This window comes from Mustela nivalis, assembly GCF_964662115.1.
Source record: "Mustela nivalis genome assembly, chromosome: 13".
NCBI lineage: Eukaryota > Metazoa > Chordata > Mammalia > Carnivora > Mustelidae > Mustela > Mustela nivalis.
The window spans coordinates 50,729,562-50,749,855 of record NC_139032.1 but is presented as its reverse complement, the minus strand read 5'-3'; the positions used below and the strand labels follow the sequence as shown (position 1 = coordinate 50,749,855).

At 38.3% G+C, this 20,294-nt stretch overlaps 1 long non-coding RNA gene across 2 annotated transcripts in view; it reads left to right on the top strand.

Moving 5' to 3' along the window:
- Positions 1 to 19,963, top strand: part of LOC309847039 — a 327,810-nt gene extending 307,847 nt beyond the window's left edge. For both annotated transcript variants that reach the window (XR_014302274.1, XR_014302275.1), the window contains one exon: positions 17,892 to 19,963. This is a non-coding gene — a long non-coding RNA (uncharacterized lncRNA). The remainder of the gene's footprint in view (positions 1 to 17,891) is intronic.
- The last annotated feature ends 331 nt before the right edge of the window (positions 19,964 to 20,294 follow it).

Here is a 20,294-nt window from a genome sequence, read left to right as displayed (position 1 = left end):
GGGAGGGAGACAAACCATAAGTGACTCTTAATCTCACAAAACAAACTGAGGGTTGCTGGGGGGAGGGGGGTTAGGAAAAGGGGGTGGGGTTATGGACTTTGGGGAGGGTGTGTGCTTTGGTGAGTGCTGTGAAGTGTGTAAACCTGGTGATTCACAGACCTGTACCCCTGGGGATAAAAATATATGTTTATAAAAAAAATAAAAAATTAAAAAAAAATCTTAAATAAAAAAAAGAAAACTTACTGGGATGACAGAAATATTCTGTATTTTGATTAAGGTCATATTTGTCAAAATTCATGGAAAAGTTGACATAATATGGGTACTCTTTTTTCTGTGTGTAGATTATACCTTGAAAAGATTGATTTATTAAAAAAGGAACGTTAACCTTTCAAATCACAATTATTCATGGAAGATGTAAAAAGGGCGGGATGGTGATGCATCATTGACTGATACAACTGTCGTCAGAAGGTAGGGAGTTAACACTGGTGCCTACATGGTAATCGCAACCTGTTGAGTCACTTCAGGGTAGAAAACACTGAGCAGCAAAATTCTCAAGTGAATGAAAATATGTCCAATTTACAATCAAATAAAAATGCTGTGGGCATAACGCCAAAGAATATTCTTAGATTAGACTTTGTTTTGCACTCTAATTTTAACCAGCTAGAATTCTTTAAGTACGTTTCTATTCAACATTTTGAAGTGAAGTATTTCCTTTTTATTTGAGAAACTACACTTCCTCTGAAAGACAAAAGAAGGTCCATTTTTCTTTGTAATAAAGAATGGGGTGGTTTATTACAGCTTTAATATATAGTGAGCACAAACTGCAAACATCTCCCCACCCCTACACACACACACACACACACACACACACAGGCAAATTTGAGTCAAGGCTGGTGAAAAGCTAGAGGACATAAGTTGAGCTGAACTTATGGAAGTGATATTGGTAATTTCCACCTTGTGAATATATATATATATATATATATATATATATATATATATATCAGATAAACAGAAGATAGACCTTAATGATATGTGATATAAAATTGTTGATCATGAACTAATATTTATGATTTGGGAAGTTTCCCAATAGTACATTACTCTATAATACATCTTTAATTTTAATAAGCCTGGAGAGTTCTTTTACTATTTTTTTCTGTTTTCCAAAACCAAAACTTTCTTCCAAATAAATGGAAGGTATATTTAAAAAACATAAAATTACCCACTTACTATCTCAACACTCATTTTGTCATGCAGATTCATTCATAAATTATCCAGACGATGAAAATTCTTTTCACTTTAACATTTGACATAACAATTAAAGCAGAATATTGAACTAGTTTTAACAAATTTGGGGAAGTAATTTATTTTCTTTATCAGGAAATGTTGTTCCCTTTAGGGAATTGAAAATTATATCCAAGATACTAATTTCCTCATAAAGAGATTTGGAGGGATTATTTTTCCCATAGAGCCAATATTCCAATTAATTCATCCAAAGAAGGAGATTTCTCAAGTTGAGCCAAACTCAAAGCACCAGAGTATGATGTCATGAATTTTAAAAAGGAAACCACTCTGCCAGATACTTGAGGTTCCAGAACACACACTCCATGATTCACAATTAGGCAGATTGATTACATGATTTGTAGAATAGTCTTTCCACTAGGTAAACATCTCTTAACACCAAAAGCTTGCTGTTTTCCTTTTCTCAAAAGTCTTTTCGGGACAACTTTTAATAAAATTCTTATTCTTTAGAATATCCAATCTTTTCAAAAATGCTCCTAAATATTCTTTGCCTCGGAAAGAGTACCAAGAAATGAAAGGCATTTGAAAAGACAAAATGAAAGCTAGATGATGCAGAAAATGATTCTTGCTTCCCATGCTTATAAACTCTTGCACTAACCCGGATCTGACATGTGGTTGGGTAGTTTCTAGCAATTCAGCCAGACTGATTATTGTTCTGGTTTTGTCTCTTCAGTGTAGGAGCCTCTGTATGGACAGCCTGGGAGTGCTACACCATCATAGCTTTGACTAAAATAAAGTAAGAACCTATGCATCTAAGTGAGAAGGATAGAAATCATTAAAAAAAAAAAAAAAAGAAAAGGGAAAAGTTATTCCCACTTGATCTATTGAGTATTTCCTCACTTTATTTTCCAGACAGAAGTTGAAATATGAAGCTATCTGTCTCAAAATTTGGCACTTGGGGACACTAAGTGACCTTGTGCCTAGGGAATAAATCTACTATACAACTTAAGTAATATTAAAAAGGAAGAGGAAAATTATTTATTTCTAAAACAAGAATGAACAGTGTTAATAAGGAATTTATGACACATGTTTTCAAGAATCTTCTTTTGTGTGTGTCACAAGACAAAAGCATAGTCCATGTTTGTTCATGAATGCTCAGAAATGGAAGAGTTCCTGTGGTAGAATGTACGGGAAGGAGAAATAAATATGGTTGCTGGTTCTCAAAACATATTTCATGGGAAAAAAAAACACAAAACATAAAGCAACCAACTTAACAGAGCTAACAGGCTGAAGGGAGGTTTATATGGCCATATAGCCTGTCTTAGCATTACTGTGCTTACAGAGGGTGTGTATGACCTGTTTTGCAGTTGCCAGTTAGTAAACACTCAGGGTGACAGAAGGCATCGCTTCAGTGATCTATTTGAACTCTAAGATGATGTGCTGAATTTTAAAGAAATTGTAAGGGAGAAGGGAAATGAATGGGGGCAATTAATGGTCCAGATATATTACCTAGTTTATTTAACAGACTGAAAAGACAATGTCTAGATATTAATGAGACTTGCATTGAGGGTATAAAAAGTGATCTGTACTCCTTCATGAGCACAGGTTGTAACTGTTAGTGAATGAACTACATGTTTTAAAGAATAATTTCATATAAATATGGTGATAATTGCACACAGAGAGGTTTGAAGAACAAGTATAAGGCTGCCATCCTGTAACAACTTTACAAGTTTTGCAGGTATCTAGACATTTAGGTATCAATGTCATGGACAAATGGTAGCCCAGATCCCAAGAACACTGAAAGAATTCTAAGGTCAACCAGAACTAACTGCATGAGTACACAGTTGAGGGAGTGAAATAATGAACTAGTATCTCCCTGGTTTTCTCTATGTGGATAGTGCAGAGAACTGCTTAATAGTGTTAAACAGAGAATATCTTCTGCTGAAATGATTTCCACAAAGGTTGGGAAGAGGCACTTTTTGGATCAGACTTAACCAAACAAGAACAACAAAAACTCTCCCAACAAGAGCCAGAGTGGTATAAAACATTTCCCATAAGAGGGAAATACCTCATAGAACATTCAAACATGGAAAGAATGGAAAATTATGGAAATAAATAAATAGAGAGATACCTTGAGCAAGGGAGTCTAGAATTTTACAAAGTTTATTAGAAGCATAGGGGACTTCCTAAATTATTTTTCTTTCATTTTTTAAAAATTTATTTATTTGACAGAGAGAGAGATTGCAAGTAGGCAGAGAGGCAGGCAGAGAGAGAGGAAGGGAAGCAGGATCCCTGGGGAGCAGAAAGCCCAATGCAGGCTCGATCGTGGGACCCTGGGATCATAACCTGAGCCAAAGGTGGAGGCTTTAACCAACTGAGCCTCCCAGGTGCCCCTCAGATTTGTTTCTAAAGGGTAAAAAATTTCTATCCCTTAAAGAATGAAGCTTAGATTGAAGAAGACACAAAAAGATGGAATACCATTCCATGCTCTTGGATCGGAAGAATAAACATCTTTAAAAGGTCTATACTGCCTAGAGCAATCTATACTTTTAATGCCATTCCGATCAAAATTCCACCGGTATTCTTCAAAGAGCTGGAGCAAATAATCGAAAAATTTGTATGGAACCAGAAGAGACCCCGAATCGCTAAGGAAATGTTGAAAAACAAAAATAAAACTGGGGGCATCACGCTACCTGATTTCAAGCTTTACTACAAAGCTGTGATCACCAAGACAGCACGGTACTGGCATAAAAAGAGATACATAGACCAGTGGAACAGAGTAGAGAGCCCAGATACAGACCCTCAACTCTATGGGCAAATAATCTTCGACAAAACAGGAAAAAATATACAGTGGAAAAAAGACAGTCTCTTCAATAAATTGTGCTGGGAAAACTGGGCAGCTATATGTAGAAGAATGAAACTCAACCACTCTCTTACAATATACACAAAGATAAACCCAAAATGGTTAAAAGACCTCAAGGTGAGACAGGAATCCATCAGAATCCTAGAGGAGAACATAGGCAGTAATCTCTTTGATATCAGCCACAGCAACTTCTTTCAAGATATGTCTCCAAAGGCAAAGGAGACAAAAGCAAAAATAAACTTTTGGGACTTCATCAAAATCAAAAGCTTCTGCACAGCAAAGGAAACAGTCAAAAAAACAAAGAGGTAACCCACGGAATGGGAGAAGATATTTGCAAATGACAGTACAGACAAAAGGTTGATATTCAGGATCTATAAAGAACTCCTCAAACTCAACACACACAAAACAGACAATCATATCAAAAAATGGGCAGAAGATATGAACAGACACTTCTCCAACGAAGACATACAAATGGCCATCAGACACATGAAAAAATGTTCATCATCACTAGCCATCAGGGAGATTCAAATTAAAACCACATTGAGATACCACCTTACACCAGTTAGAATGGCCAAAATTAGCAAGACAGGAAACAACATGTGTTGGAGGGGATGTGGAGAAAGGGGAACCCTCTTCCACTGTTGGTGGGAATGCAAGTTGGTGCAGCCTCTTTGGAGAACAGTGTGGAGATTCCTCAAGAAATTAAAAATAGAACTTCCCTATGACCCTGCATTTGCACTACTGGGTATTTACCGCAAAGATACAGATGTAGTGAAAAGAAGGGCCATCTGTACTCCCAATATTTATAGCAGCAATGGCCACGGTCGCCAAACTGTGGAAAGAACCAAGATGCCCTTCAATGGACAAGTGGATGAGGAAGATGTGGTCCATATACACTATGGAGTATTATGCCTTCATTAGAAAGGATGAATACCCAACTTTTGTAGCAACATGGACAGGACTGGAAGAAATTCTGCTGAGTGAAATAAGTCAAGCAGAGAGAGTCAATTATTCTATGGTTTCACTTATTTGTGGAGCGTAACAAATAGCATGGAGGACATGGGGACTTAGAGAGGAGAAGGGAGTTGGGGGAAAATGGGGGAGGGGTGAACCATGAGAGACTATGGACTCTGAAAAACAATATTTGGGTTTTGAAGGGGCAGGAGGTGGGAGGTTGGGGTACCAGGTGGTGGGTATTATAGAGGGCATGGATCGCATGGAGCACTGGGTGTGGTGCAAAAATAATGAATACTGTTATGCCTAAAATAAATAAAAAATAAATTAAAAAAAAAAGAATGAAGCTTAGAGGAGGTTAAGAATGTGTTCCAAGGATGAAAGTAACCCCAAAGAGGACTCCCCCCACCCCAGACAGTTCTTCTCTACTAACACAAGATGTGAAACAATCATAGCATTTTTTTTTAAGATTTTATTTATGTATTTGGCACACACAGAGAGAGAGAGAGAGGAGGAAGCAGGCTCCCCGCTGAACAGAGAGCCCGATGCGGGGCTTGATCCCAAGACCCTCAGATCATGACCTGAGCTGAAGGCAGAGGCTTTAACCCACTGAGCCACCTAGGAGCCCCTAAATTATTTTTAATTAAGAGTAGACTTCAGTTACAGAAGGTGCTATGGGGGATTTGCTTGTTTATATTTGAGTGTGAATTAATTTCATATGGGGGATTGAAAATTGTCTCAGCATTAATGGACATTACAGAAGAAGTGTGCATGTGTGTGCATGCATGCGTGCACACACACACACACACACACACACACACACACATAGACAATATTAGCTTTGTTGTGGTCACATATAGCCTCTAAATTTCAGTAGCTTTAAATAGTTTTTAGTTTTTGTTGCCAAGTGTGCAAATAGACTGCAACTGTATTTTGTCATGATCATCTCCAGGTCTTGAACCCAGCATGACAGAGCAGTTTCTATCTGGACTATATTGTTCTCATAGCCTAGGGCAGGAATGCAAGAAACAAAAACAAAAAAATTAAAATGAAATATTAAGGAATGCAAGCTCATTTAAAGCTTCCATTTGAATATGGCATGTATTATGTCTGCTCATTTTCCACCCCAAAGAAAGTTGCATGGCTAGTCCTGGAAAGGAATTACTTCCCTAAAATGAAGATGAAAATGAAGATACTTCCCTAAGTATCCTCCACCTGCTTTGATGCACAGCATCAAAAAGGACGTGGATCTTTCTTTCCTTCTCTCTTCCCTTTTCATACCTTGTCTTACCTTACTTTACCTTACCTTTCCTTTTCACAGAGGATTAAGAAAGAGTTGGAGAATTTTAACAATCAACCCTGATACATATCCTGTATGTATGTTAACTCTCTAGTAAACTGTATACTTCTCATTTCAGCTGTGGTTTTAGTTAGTCAAAATAATTGATTTGTTTTTTCTATATATATATATATATATAGAGAGAGAGAATATATATATATATATTCTATATATATATAATTTGATGTAATATTGATGGAATTTTCTATATATATATAATTTATATATATATAAATTCATAAATTGTCATGCCTAGATTAGGTAGATGGAACGCCTTTGGGAAGATTGCCTTAAGAACTTCAAGGTAAGACAGACTACACACAGAAACTTTTTAAAGAGGGTTAAAGAGGGAACTAAAAGTGTGTTTAATAGACTATGATACCAAGTTGAAATTTCAGAATACTGCTCAAAAAATTTTTAATACAAATAACAGCATACTGTTGTTGACTTTATCCATCTCAATTTTAGAAATTTTACACACATGCCTCTTCATAGGCCTGATTTTATTTTTCACTAACTTTTACTAACCTTTTAAACTTAGAGAATAAGCAGGATGTGAGAGCCAAAACTGGAAAATTAGGATGTCAAAGACATTATTAGGGCATTATTAGGGTAACAGACAAAACTAAAACAAAAACAAATAATAAAACACAAATTCAATTTTCCCCCCTCATGTTGAAACCCCCATACAGTAACTTCAAGGGCAAAGTTCTCTCAGAAAGAGAAAGATAATTTTATTCCTATGAAATTCTGTTTTCCCTGGTCAGGGATAGGCTCTTTGGTGGTAATATTGGCCCTTTCATGACTTTTGAACATGAATCTCCTTTGTACTGTCTGGCCTTTCCTGCCACTTTGAGAGCAAAGTGGCAGAGTGTTGGGGGCACAGTCATGGAGCCAACAAGGAAGAAGTGAGAAGGAAGAGAGGAAGCAGGTGGGGAAGGGGAATTAACAGCTTTGTAGAGTCGACTTGATATGTGAAATACACTGTGACTTCTGATAGAGACCATAAAATGCTGAGATTCACAAATTATATATTGACTGTAAAGTGTGAAGATAAATATAGAATATTTGCCTAATAAGCTGTTTTTATGTCTTCCATCTGGTTGCTTTTGAAAAATATTACATCAAAAATATACTTAAGAATGTAAACCAATCAAAGCAAAGGCATAAGAGGTGACTCCCCCCCCCCCCCCGCTGCAGATCTGGGCTTTCATCTGGTATCTTTTCCCTTCAAGCCTGAATAAATTCTTTTATCACTTTTTATACTACAGTCCTGCTAGAGATGTATTATCTCAGTTTTTGTCTCTCTAAAAAAAAAAAATTCTTTATTTTGCCTTCACTTTGTAAGATCGTTTTTGCCAGGGTGGAATTATATGCAGTCAGTTTTTTTTTTCCCCCCTTTCTGCTCTTTAAAATTGTTGTTTCATTGTCTTTTGGCTTCAATTGCTTGTAATGAGAAGTCAGCCATAATTCTTATTGTTCCCACTCTATACATAGTATGTCTCTTCCCACTCTAGCTTTAGAAAATTCTCCTCTTTGATTTTCAGCATTTTCATAAGAAGTGGCTACCTGTGATTTTTATTTTTAGCTCTATTTAATCTTGCTTGAGGTTCCATGGCATTTTTGGTCTTTATCTATTCATTTATTTCTTGACAATTTTGGGACATTCCCAGCCATTATTTCTTCAAATATATATATATATATATGTTTTATTCTCTTTCTCCTCTTCTTTCAGTTAGACCGTGAGATACTTGTCGTCCTGCTCTTGGATGTGGTGTTTTTGGCCCTAGTTTTCCTCCTTGAAAATTAGGTTGAATTAGTTGATTGTTTTCAACATTCTTGACTCTTAGTACACTGTGATTTAAACTCAAATTTTAATCCAGGAGTTTTGTGTGGGGACACAGTGGGTGCGGGTCTGTCTGATCAGTTCCTTCCCTGAAAGGGTGAATGTAAGTTTTTCCTGGTTGCTAATCAAAGGTTGGAAAATAGAGGGGACAGACTAAAGGTATAAACCACTCACCTTATCACTTATTTCTGAATGCAAATTGTAGGTAAAATTAGTTAGCCAGGAAATGGAGAAGTGAAGAAAAATTTAAAGCATAGCATAAGATTGGCAAGCTTACTCATGGGTACTCTATGAAATGGATAATTGACCCTTAGACTTTGCAAACTAGCTTATAAATAGACAGCTGTCTGCATTCCAAAGAGTGGAGAAAGAAAATTATACATGAACTTTCACAACTTTCATTGCTTAACTTACAGTGAGGATGTATAGACAAAACAGCTGAATGGATTAGTTATGTATCCCAAATAGAGTGGAAATCATGGAAAGAACCTAAATAGCTATATTTGTTCTTGCTTTTATCTACTTCTTGGCTGAATTAATTGCTAGGCTCAGTCCAATCTCCACAGTTGCTGCTAGTTTTTGTGGTAAGCCTCTAGGATGGCCCAAGTGGTCTACCTCCTGGCATTTACAGCCTTAAGTAATCTCACTTGAGTGAGAGCTAAACTCAATAACATACTTTGACAGTAGAATGCATGGTGATGGTATACAATTTCTGAGGTAGATTACAAAATGATCATGGTTTTCTCTTGGCTAGTCTTTCTTGCTTTCTCTTGGACACCTCACCCTGGGAGAAGTCCTCTGCCATGCAGGAAGGTAGCTCTGTAAGGAAGACCATGTGAGTAAAGATGGAAACACATCTTCTGAGGCGCAGTCACACAAGGCAGCATTGAAAGTGGATCTTCTGCCAACTTCCTTATGAATGAGCTTGGAAGCAGATTCCGTCCTAGTTGAACCTTGAGAGCACCCCAGCCAACACCTCTGTCACAGCCTCCATCAGGGTCCCTCAGCCAGAATTACATAGCCAAGCCCAGCATCAGATTCGTGACCCTAGAATGTGTGACATATAAATGTTTGTTGTTTCCAGATATGAACCTTGAGAATAATTTTTAACATGGCAGTAGATAGGATAATTTTTAATAATGATGATTCTTTGTATTGTGTGTCTTTTTATAGTTAACGCACGTCTTCTGACATCAAGTGATTTGCATAGTGGCTCTGTGGTATCATCACACTTTATAGTAAAAGAACTGAAATTTGAACTCCTGTGCAACGTTTCAAAGGTAGAATAAGTTGGATGAACCTGTGGCTTTATACCTTCTGACTCTAAATGTAATGCTTTTGCAACTATGACTCTGTTCTTCACTTTTCATTGAATACTGACAAAAAAGGGATACCAAAGAATCTAAATAATGACTTTGCTAAATATATTAGTAGGTTATGATTTTCTAACCTCAGTGTCCAGTGGTTTTTATAAGATCTAATAGTGGCCCCTATATAATACTAACCAGTTAGTATATTATAATACATAGGATTCTGGGCTAAGAGGTTATGTCATATATGGTAGTGAAATGTATAGTTGAATCCCTAAATTACTTGGGAAATATGTACACCCCTTGATTTTGTTTAAATTAGCTCTTCCTTCTCTATTTCAACAAGTGGCCCCATTTTAAAGGACTGCAGTTTGCCTATCAGTATTAAAATAGTTGTCTGCATGAAGGTGACATTTTGTGCTGTCTCTGTGGGTTGCTCTGGCCATTGACTTCCATCGTAATGTCCCCAGTGCTTTTCATCTCTTCATTCTAATTGCTACACTTTTGGAGGCTGGCCCTGATTGGGACAGGCGGTTGAAATGGCAGATACCCTGTGATTGACACAGCCTATATAAATACCTATTCTCTTAAGCCCGCACCATGTCACAGGCTGTCAGAGCTAGTCTACTGCCAGGGCCTTTTCAAAATCATAATTAAAGCATGATGCCCATAGTCAATTACAAGTTCATAAATTAGGCTCTGTGGAAAAAAAAATCTATTCTCAGGACTCTCCATATGAGTTGAACACTCTTTTCCTCTCTGTTTTTGAATGGAGTTGATGTTTAAGCTCATGGTTTCTGGATAAGATTGTTACTTGAATTCACCATATTTGAGTAGCTATAAAGCCTACTAGAGTGTCAAGTATTCTGCTCTGTCCCCACCAAAGAGTGTTGATGGATGGACAGCTGTTTTATATAAAGAGGAGGAGGCTTATATAGCTCATATGCATTTTACTTGGTGTAAAAGATGAACAGGATGGACAGGAATCAGGTGTGGCAGATAAATTTGTGAACAGTTCTGAAATTCTCAGTATGTATCATGACTATTGTATCCTAAGAAGTCAGTAGTGAAAGGGAAGGGCATATTTCTAATTGCAAATAATCATACATAAGTTAAATTGATTGTAAGATGGCTTAATTTTCAGGATTTCTAATTAAAGAGAGATTTCTAGAAAGTCTTGTAGTTGGATTTTTATTTTCTTCCTCCCTGTTATTTCTCACACTCTTTCTTCCTTTACTCTGTGACCAAGCATTAATGAGCTTGAGTCTCAATTTCCTTATTTGTAACATCAGTAACATCACTACTCCAAGACTGTGAAAACTAAAAGAGTTATATAAGTCATATACTTGCTGCAGAACTCCAGAAAGGACTCAGTAAGTAAGAGTTATTACTGATCACCTTTTAAGAACACCAATCCTACCTCAGAACTTCTAGCTCTTAATCTTGACTCACACATTTATCAAAAGCTATGGTAGAATTCAATGGGTTATGGAAAAATTTAAATTAAAAATGGAACAACCATAGGATCCATATATCCAATATTCTGGGCATTTATCAAAAAAATTGAAATTGAAATTTAGAAGAGATGGTAGCACTACCATGTTCATCGCAGCATTATTCAGAATAGCCAAGATAGGGAAACAATCCAAATGTCCATCGACTATGAATGGATGAAGGAAGTGCAGTGTATATACACAATGGAATATTATTTACTCTTAAAAAAAAAAGAGGAAATCCTAGCAAAAGGAGAAAAAAAGAGAAAAAAAAAGATAAATAAATAAATAAAATCTTTAAAAAAAATGAACATTAGGTGCTAGGACTACTGGATCTTTCTTTCTTTCTTTCTTTCTTTCTTTCTTTCTTTGAGAGAGAGAGAGAGAGAGCATGAGAAGGTAGAGGTCAGAGGGAGAAGCAGACTCCCTGTTGAGCAGGGATCCTGATGTGGGACTCAATCCCGGGACTCCAGGATCGTGACCTAAGCTGAAAGCAGTTGTTTAACCAACTGAGCCACGCAGGCACCCCTGGATATTTTTTTAATTGTCTTGTTTATCTGTATTTTCTAAAGTATTAAAGTAAAATGTATTCATGTTTTATGGGAAAAAAAAGAGGAAATCTTGCCATATGTAACAACATGGAGGAAACTGGAGAGCATGATACTAAGTAAAATACGCTAGTCACAGCAGGACAAATATTGCCTGATTCCACTTATATGAGGTACTTAAAATACTCAGACTCCTGGAAACAGTAGAAAAACATTTGTCAGGGGAAAGAAGAAATGGGTGATTGCCTTTCAACAGGTATACAATTTCATTAGTGTAAAATGAGTTCTAGAGATGTTCTGTACAGCTTTGTGCCTATAGTAGTACCGTACTGTGCACTTAAAAATTTGTTGGACGAGTACATATAAAATAACTACACGATAAAATAACTTACAGCAATATAGTTATTTTAATATTTACCTCCAACATTGAACTTTCCAATATCCCCAAAATATATTATTATTCTAAGAAGCATGATGTATATTCAAAATCTAGGAATACTCCCTGAAGGCAAATTTTTAGAGTTAGAAGAATTTTGAGGAGAATTGTCTGGTAGTTTGGTGAAATTTTTTATTCACCTCCATATCTGAAATCAGACTTAAAAACATTTGTTTTTAATAAATGCCTTTTAGATTGGTTATAACAGTAGAATGTCTTTCTAGGGTGGGTTGACTTATGCAATTAATGTTTATGAAGTACTGAACTGAGCACCCACTTTAGAGAAATGCTGTGGATTTTTAGAAAAGGTATCCTTTACTGTGCACTGACTATATGCTCAAAATTTTACCCATTTTTTAAAAGATTTTATTTATTTATTTGACAGACAGAGATCACAAGCAGGCAGAGAGGCAGGCAGAGAGAGGGGAGGGGGAGAAGCAGGCTCCCTGCCGAGCAGAGAGCTCGACTCGGGGCTCGATCCCAGGACCCTACGATCACGACCTGAGCCGAAGGTAGAGGCTTTAACCCACTGAGCCACCCAGGCACCCTGAAATGTTACCCATTGTTAAATAATCATCAAATCCTGCAAGACAGATGTTACTATCACCATTTAACAGATGAGGAAACAGAAAAAGGGAGTTGTAGCGACTTGTCTGAGGTCACATGTGTGGCAAGCAAAATAAGGAGAATTTCAAGGTGGGTCAGTTTTACTTCAAGACACACACACTTCCTCCTATATTTTGCTGTCCTCCTGGAGCTCATTTCCCTGCAACTGGAAGGATTTCTGTCTTTGGTAGGGTAGGGTTTCTGAGCCTGAGACAAGGGTTTGGGTACACATGATTTATGGAAGAAGTTCTCCAAGGAAAAGAGTGTAATAAGAGGAGGAAGGAGCAAGGGAGAGAACTAAGTAATGATGTCCTCCAAGCTGGAGTCTGGAGCTTGAGAGCAGGACCTACACCACAGCACTGATAGCTCCTTGAACTCACCCTAAAGGGTACTTCCTGTATCTCTTAGTCTCCAGGAGAGGGAGGTGGGAAAGATAAACCATTTCCGCATGCTGGAGACGAAGAGGTTTTCTGAGGTGCAGAACTTTCAGGGCTGAACCTGGGAGTGTCTCAGACAAACCAGGATGGTTATTACTGAATGTGGTGGCCCAGTTACAACCAAGAGAAATTCTCCAGAGAAGGGGAAAGCTGTGAGCGGCTAGCGGCCAACACTCAACAGTCTTTGGAAGGTGAATCTGTGGCCGGGCAAAGAGGATCTGACTTTTGCACCACCTACAACCATGGAGTTGCCTTCCTTGATTCTCGGTCGTGGAGTCAGGCATGAAGACTGTGTGGTGAGAGTATGAGAGTACAGGCCCTCTTCCGATCCCATCAGTGAGCTTTGGAGAAACTGTACCTTTATGGTGAGGGTATGAGGACTGATCTAGTCAGATTTCAGACGGTGAAGCCACCCAGCGACTAACAATGTCGTTATGGAATGGATTCTGTCTGGGAGAGATTTCTTGTTCCTGAACAAAGCCCCAGTGCTATCATATGAGATGGCCACCAGCAGGAGGCTGACAGCACATTTTCTGCTTCTTCTTCTTCTTTTTTTTTTTAAAGATTTTATTTATTTATTTGAGAGAGAGAGATACAGAGAGCACAAGTAGGCAGAGCAGCAGGCAGAGGGATGGGGAGAAGCAGGCTCTCTGCTGAGCAGGGGGTCCAATGTGGGGCTTGATCCCAGGACCCTGGGATGATGACCTGAGCCGAAGGCAGACCCTTAACTGACTGAGCCTCCCAGGCACCCCTCACTTTGTGTTTCTTTAGCAACTTTCCCATTCATTTACTTATGTATGTTTTGTACGGCAAGGAGGATGCTGGTGATGAAATTAGGAGGAATGTCTCTCGCTAACAAATGTTATGTAAAGGAAAACTGTTGTTGGGGCGCCTGGGTGGCTCAGTCGGTTAATCCTCTGCCTTCGGTTCAGGTCATGATCTCAGGGTCCTGGGATAGAGTCCCATATCATGCTCCCTGCTCAATGCGGAGCCTGCTTCTCCCTCTCCCTCTGCCCCACCCCTTGTTCGTTCTCTCTCTCTTTAATAAATAAATAAAATCTTTAAAAAAGATTCGTTGTTTTTGCTGATAAAATCACCAAAACTCCTGTTTGGGATTGTATCCATAAAATAACCCTGCGGGGAGAGAGAAACTAATGTAGGGTGAGGAGGGATAAGTGTTAAGTAATACTGATCGTCATCATCACCAACACCAAAGTTGTTTCAGATACAAAATAAGAAGTCCAAAACAATTGAAATGATGCAGTTAATGATTTCTAATTGTTTGTGCACTCGGAACAGAAATATTAAGTCTTTGCAAAGCATAATCCAAAAGGTGGAAGCTTCAGTTTGAGAAACTGATTTTTTTTTTCCTCCAAATTTCAAAGAAAATTATATTTGATTGAGAGTTATTCTCTAGGCTCCTATTATTGAAGTTACTCTACTGGGTAATAAGAGGCTTAAATTCAGATTAAAATATGTGAGTGGAGAAAACAGCAACATTCATGTGGGAGGCCATCAAAATTCAGTCTCATATGTCCTGCCCTTTAAGTTTGCTTCCCTAGAATCATACTCAGGGCAGAACTTCAGGGTCAGTTCTGCCACCCCATGTCCTGCCCTTCCCAGAGCTCCTTCTTGGAGGCTTGCTGCTGTCAGTTTCTTGAGGGTACATGTGTAGAGATTATTACCTAGTAGATGGAGAACCCATTGTCACGGGGTCTATAATTTTCCTCACATGAACTCTAATCTTGTTCTGAGAGACTTATCTCTTCAAGCGTGTTTGCCAGGTGTGGAGTAGGGCAAGACATAACTTGAGTGTCCCTTTGCTGACTCACCTAGGAATATATTCTGTCCTGTTCACATTTACAACAGTAGAAATCTCTGAGCAGCATTTCCCAAAGTGTGTTCTGTAGGTGACCCACCCCAAGGTCCTTGGCCACAATAAGTGGGCACCAATATTTGATCCTCCAAAGGGGATGCACAGATGCACCACAAGCATATTAAAATGCACAGAAGCATATTAAATTCTTTGCTTAATCCAGTATCATTCTAACCTATCGACAACCAAGTCCTTTTCATGTTGAAACACTTATGCACCCTCCTTGGCATATATGCATTCTCTAGAAAAATGTTTTCAGAAATGTCAGGCAATGACGAGTCTTTGTGAAAAAGGACAAACAGTTAGGATCATTTTTTAATACCCTGTAATTTCCCATATCACCCTATTGTCCCCTCTGATCTCCATTGTCCCTTGCCCTTGTATCATCTCCATCCTTCTGAATAAAGAAAATGATATGGGAGAATGATGGCATTTTCCAGAAATACACTGAGATACTGTTTTGAGATACAAATAAGAGGACATCTATTTTCCCTGTATCGGAGACTTTATCGGCATATCTTCCTTTGCATTTTACAAGTGAACATCTTAGGTACCAACAGGGATAGAGGACGAGAAAGAAAAATAATATTTAACATATTTTCTTTTCCATTTAAACAATATATATGCATATATATATATATATATATATATATATATATATATATATAACCAAACAATCCTAGGGGAGATAAAGTAGTATATTTAAACATTTGAACATCAAAATCTATTAAATGAAGGCTGTGATGGAGAAATACCCAAAACATTCAATAAAGCTTTTCAACCTGAATCTAGGGTTACCATGACAACGGAACTCAAAAACCCCTCTTCTTCATATAAAGTTGCTGAAAAAAATGCCCATGGTAGAAGCAGCATGGAGTCCTCAAATTTATAACTACTGAACGAAGGTACAAAGAATCTCCAAAACATTTGATAAAGCTTCAGGGTGAACATTTTAATATCCTCCTTTAAAAAAATATAATAAAAAGACCCAAGCTATTTCCACACTACTTCCTTTTTCTTTCATCTAAACCATTTTGAGGATTTCATGCTATTTCAAAATCATTCTCTAGAAAGAAAACAGTTTCAGTGACAATGGCCTAATGAGGAATATTAATAACATTGATCTTAAAATAGGTTTAAGGAACGCCAAGTGTGGCAGGGAAGAGGAGGGTGCATGCGAGTGTGTGTGTGTGTGTGTGTGTTGGATTGGTGCTGACTCAGCCCTGCCCATGTTACTATGTAGGTAACATGGTACCTGTTCTTGGGGAAGCCTTAAAATCTGCAAGGACCTTCTCTTCTGGAGCAAACAGGAGCAAAACACTTGATTATCTTCTTTTCAACTCTCCATGAGTTTCTTAGAAGGACAATATGTATATGAATATGTAGGTATATCGGTATATTGTCATCTCATGCATGTATCTAAATGTATATATAAATTATGTTACATACATGCATGTGTTGTTGTTTGCAAGTATATTCAATGGGTCAACACAAAGGAATGATTTCACCCAGGAATGGTGGGCTTATTGGTACTTAAGATTTCCTTCCAGGGACATAGGGTCCCTGGATGGATTTGCTGATCTCTAGTTAAACATAGTTCACCCTATCTTCTCCATCGAAATGGGAAAAAGGCAAAATTTAAAAAGAAAGCATTTCATCATGATGTCCTCACTAGGAGAGCTTCGGACTCAGGTCACTGATATCTAAATGGTCCGAATCACATATATCCAGGAGGAATGTGTCAGATCTTGGATATCGTTCCTCACTTGCTGGAAGTATGTGACCTAGCAGTTGGACAAGGTGTTTTCTTTCTTTCTTTCCTTTTTTTTTTTTTAAGATTTTATTTATTTATTTGACAGAGAGAGATCACAAGTAGGCAGAGAGGCAGGCAGAGAGAGAGGAGGAAGCAGGCTCCCTGCTGAGCAGAGAGCCCCATGTGGGACTCGATCCCAGGACCCTGAGATCATGACCTGAGCCGAATGCAGCAGCTTAACCCACTGAGCCATCCAGGCGCCCCTGGACAAGGTGTTTTCTAACTTCACTTATAGTGCTGCTGGATTGATTTCATTTGTATGTTAGATTTTGTTTGCATGCTTTTTCCAGGCCAAGCCTGTTTTGCAATGAATTCATCAAATTGGAGAACATGCTGCTTTATTTCAGCCTGTTTTTATTTGGAGAGGGGGACAAATCCTATAGTCTCTTCTTAGAGTTATATCAAATTGCGTGCATGTAGTGGAAGCAAAGATATTTTCCTCCCAAGTAGATTGATCTGCAAGATAGGTCAGGCAGAGTTTTCTAAAAACACACATGTATATCTCCTTATTATCCTTTAGGCCATGTGGGTTTTGGAGTGACATGCCCATTTCTTTCCCACAGCAGGCTTGCTGATTACTTCCCATGGCACTGTTCTAATTTTGTTTATGGGAATGCTTCATGCGCTGGGATTCAAAGTGTGAACTAGATGACCCCCATCATCATCACTTGGGAACATGTCAGACATGCATATTTTCAGGCCCTACACCAGACCGACAGGGTCAGACGTGCAGCGGACGGGGCTCAGAATCTACGTTTCAGGAAGCCCTGCTGATGGTTTTTACATACACTGAATTTGAGAACCGCTGCTCTTGAGGAGGATTTGAGAGGATGACAGGGTTGATGATGCGGACGAGGACCGGGGGGATTAGGAAGAAGGGGAGGAGGCCAAGGAAGAAATTCAGAACCCGGGAATTGAGAATTGAAAGGGACTCTCTGATGCTATCCCTTCATTTCCTATGTCAGCCGCTGAGGAGTTCAGCGGCTTACCCTACCCGAGGTCTGAAGCACAGCACGAGAAAGAAATAATATTTTCTGAGGGATAAAAGTTAAATATCAAGCAAGAAACACAGAAGGAACTTTTCGTATTTGCAATGTGTAATGTGTCTTTGGCATTCTGGCTCTACCACAGGTAGTGTGCGTTCAGTTTCCAGTGAACACAGTTGACTCACCGGGACTCTACGCCCAAGACTCCGTGTTGAAGCTGCAGTTTTGAATGACGATGTTGCTTCTCTGTTTCTGGAGAGCTCAAAAGCCATTGCTTGGGAGAAGAACCCCTTAAGACCCACACTAGAAAGGCCAACATCCTCGCATCACAGAGAAGGTAAAAACAATGTAAGAACTACCTGGAGAACAAATGCTGTATGTGGTAAAATAGGATCAGGCCTCTTGGAATACAGACCTTTGTAATAGTGGTTCTCAAAACTGGATGCACATTAGGTTCACCTGAGAAGTTTTACAAATCCTGACACCCAGACCAATTATGTTAGAACCTCTGGCTGTGGGACCCCTACATTGGTATTTTTAAAAACTCTCCAAATGACTTTAAGGGGCAGCTACCTTGGAGAGCGACAGTTCTGTGGCCTTGACCCTATAGTGCGTTTCCCGGATGGGCAACATTAGCATCATCTGGTGGTTTTTTAGAAATGAAAAATCTCAGTTTCTACCCTGACCAGTAAATCAGATTCTACATTTTAACAAGATCACAAACTGATTTGTATGCACAGTAAACTTCGAAGACCAGCTTTCCTATTTAAAATGTAAAAGAAATAACTCTCTGCTGATACAGATAATTTTTTAATATATTGAAAATAAAAGCAGGAGATCAAAATTATCCAGAATCTCACCATTGTTATTTTCTGCATATCTCTATAAATAACACTATTATACATGTGCTTTGTATTTTATGTACATTATTCAGGTTATACTTTTTATATAGTTTCATGCCCTGTCTTTTTTTTTCATGCCCTGTCTTTTAGTTATTTATTTTAGTCGTTACTGTACCACAGAACATGATTTTGTGAAAAGTTTTTCATGATGGATTGAAAAACTTTTGGTAGAAAGTCCTACATTGTGTTTATTAGTCACATGTAATAAAGATCAATCAGAATTTAAAATTTACTTTTAACACTCTATTTGAAGTCACCAGTATTACAATATATTTAAAAAATCCCACTCATATCTGATCCTAGTGGGACATGCTACTGGTCTAAGCCTCTTGCTTAAGACAACAAAAATGCAGTGAGGACAAGTCTTCCATGATCAGTCTAAGACAAAGTAGCCTTACCCTGCAAATAATCATCATGGCAAAATAATTTCCATTTGTTATGTTTTGTTATTCCCAGGTGTCTTCATGTTTCCAAAAATTCTTCAATGCACACATAAAGTTTGTTCTAAAAATCACTGTTAATGCTTCTGGAAGGAAGGTGAAGGGGGTTAATATGAAGCAGTTGTGGTAAAAAGAGAGTTTTATCAAATCGGCCTTTCAATTCTTATGGGCTGTTGAATTTTATGGGCTTATAATATGTATCTGAGGAATTATGAAGTGAAAGAAAATTGTTTGAATAACACTTTAGACTGGCTGTCACTGTTTCTTTGTGCTGAGGTGAATGCAGACTCAGGACTGGTAACTTGATCAATGAGAGATAAAGGGCCAAAAAAAAAGAGAGAGAGAGAGAAAGGGCCAGAGGATCACAGGATTTGGGGAAAGACCATCCAGGTTGTTGCCTGTTGCCGTGGAGTAATTTTATATATTCTCTTTCACCTTTAAGAATGTGTTGATTTAGAAATAAAAGTATTTGCTGGGGAGCCTGGGTGGCTCAGTTGGTTAAGTGACTGCCTTCAGCTCAGGTCATGATCCCAGAGTCCTGGGATGGAGCCCCGAGTCAGGCCCTCCGCTCAGTGGGGAGCCGGCTTCTCCCTCTCCCGCTGCTGCTCTGCCTGCTTGTGTTTCTCACTCTCTCTGTCAAATAAATAAATAAAATCTTAAAAAAAAAAAAAAGGAAATAAAAGTATTTGCACAAACAACACACCAAAACCAACTTTATCATTTTATAGAGGAGGGAATTCTGAAGGGATCCACTGTATTATTCCTTGCTCAAAAAAACAAACAAAAAGTCCCAACTAACCAACCAACCCAACAAAGAAAACAAACCATAACAACCACAAAGGAAACTTTTAATGGCTCTTTACTGTCTATGGATCAAGCTCTTGTTGGCGGCTTCTGTGTTCTGGGGCCTGTTTACCTCTCTGGTCTTCCCCGTCTTTCTCTCTCACTTTTGCTCCTTTCACCCCTCGTTCTCGCTTTCTGTCATATATTTACATGTACAAACTGAGCTGGTTAGTAGTGAGACACCTAGGAAACGGACTTAGTGTAAGTCATGCCATTTTTATAAAAAGTGGGCATTTTGTAACACAGTCATGTTACTATACCCATGTCATTGCAACCTTAACTAAAAAACCGCAAAATACTCCAGACATAACAATTTCAGGAAATGTACCCCTCCCCTAAATGTCTGCTTCACCCAGCATTTTT